At 37.9% G+C, this 1,989-nt stretch overlaps 1 pseudogene; it reads left to right on the top strand.

Moving 5' to 3' along the window:
* The first annotated feature begins 334 nt into the window (after positions 1-334).
* LOC110308470 (putative vomeronasal receptor-like protein 4) lies at positions 335-1,200 on the top strand (annotated as a pseudogene).
* Positions 1,201-1,989: the final 789 nt, after the last annotated feature.

The following is a 1,989-nucleotide window of genomic DNA, read 5'->3' as shown; positions in this document are numbered from 1 at the left end:
TTGAAAAGTGCCAAAGTGATGCCATGCATTTAGCTTTTGTTCTGGATAGAGCATGGTCATATGAACTTGAGGGATGAAGGATTGTCATGAAAGGCAGGAAACTATCAAATTTATGGCCTGATTGTACCTATCATTATTTTTATGGGAATGAAAGAAGAAAAAAACAGAAAACAGAAGACAATCAATCAAAATACCCAAAGAATATGATTAGACATTGTCCAAAAAGAACCATATACGTTTACATATTTGGAAACCATCCTTTTCATCAAAATAAAGAAAAATCTTAAATCTATTTCATAAATGATATTTCATAGTACTGCACATTAATCAGAAGATGAAGTTGAATAACATCATCCAGATCATAGTCTTTTTCTTACTGTACTTAGAATTGTAGGGAATATTCTAATATTTTTGAGATAATCTGCCTTTGGGACTGAGAAAAACCTGTAAATCTTATCCTGCTTCACTTGGTAATTATTAATATAATCATTATTTGCATTACAAGGAATAGAGATATAGCCACAGAGTTTAATTTCAGAAATAGGAGATATGGGCTGCAAAGCTGTGGTTTATCTGGCAAGGATAGAACAGAGCTTTTCTATCTGCACCATCTGTCTGCTGCCACCACCAGCCCCAGGTCCAGCCTTTGTAGAAAGCTCAGACCACAAACAGGATGGCAAATTCTTACCTACATCTTCCTCTTTGGGATCTTTAAAGTTCTCTCAAATCAAGCTTGTCATGATATCACAGCAGGCAGTGATTTGTACAGATTTGGAGCTGGAATGTACATTGGCTATTGCTATATGCTGCCTTCCAGGCACATAGTTAAGTGGCTTTTCCTCTTGCTCATGGCTGTTTATGATCTCATCTTCTAGAGTCTCATGGGCTGGAGCAGTGGATACATTTCTTTTCACCTGTATAAACATCACAAGCATATCCTCTCCCTTTATAGCTGCAGGTTTGTGAATAGTTTCAGTCCAGAAGTCAGAGCTGCACAGAGTCTTGTAATTATCATGAGCTGTATACCTTTCTTTTATTGGGCATACTTCATTTTATCCTTTTTATACAGGTTCCATGATGATTCATCATTCCATTTTAGTAAATATTAAAACATGTCTAATGCTCAGTTATGCTATTCTCAGTCCTTTTGTCCTGATGAACAGTGATGTCCCTATTGCTAAATTCTTGAGTTCTCATTGAGAAATGCTAGGATTCCATTCCTCTGTGACCTTAAGATACACATTGTCATTTATTTCCCTTAAAATTTAAGAGGGTATGTGGAGGGTGTGTAGTTTTGCTATGTCGCATCAGCTGTCCTAGATGCCACCTTATAGTCCAAGTCTTGGCCTGGTAATTGATCTGCCTGGACATTACCAGCACTTTCCACCTCACAACACTTATATATCCAATCATTAAGTCAGTTAAGCTTTTAATAATTCACATTAACAAATGAGACTAATACAAAACCATCTAAGGCTAGTTTAGGGTTTCTAGAAAGGTGGAAAGCATATTCTTACCGACTTCCCATTCCACCATCCTTATCATGTGACTTGTAGCTTCTCATTAGCACTGGTAAAAATGCTTCAGGAAACACTTTTGTCAGGAATCAGTATTTATTACCCCTCAAAGCCAGATAAGGAGAAAAGGATAGGGTAGGTGGAGGTGAAGACATCACCCTTTTCTGGGGTTGGTCTGCACAGCAGAGTGGAATGACAGTGAGACAAGTGACATCTTCATAACACAGCAGATTTTGTCACTAACTGATTGATGTTGCCAGATTCCAAACCTGCTTGGACACTATTGACAATGTGTGACAATTCTAACCATGTTAGATCTTAAATAATTACCATGAGAAGTTCTTGAGAACGGGCTCTCTCAAATGATGCATTGCAGATCTGATCAATCACAGGCTCCAGGACAGAGTCTCATGGGTATACTGATGATTAAATACCTCACTAACAGACTGTTAACACTGGAGCTCCCCCCTGA

The sequence above is a fragment of the Mus caroli genome, unplaced genomic scaffold, assembly GCF_978045245.1.
Source record: "Mus caroli unplaced genomic scaffold, Mus_caroli_1 scaffold_15, whole genome shotgun sequence".
NCBI classification, from domain to species: domain Eukaryota; kingdom Metazoa; phylum Chordata; class Mammalia; order Rodentia; family Muridae; genus Mus; species Mus caroli.
The sequence above is the reverse complement of the archived record's forward strand: the minus strand, read 5'-3'. Positions and strand labels throughout refer to the sequence as shown.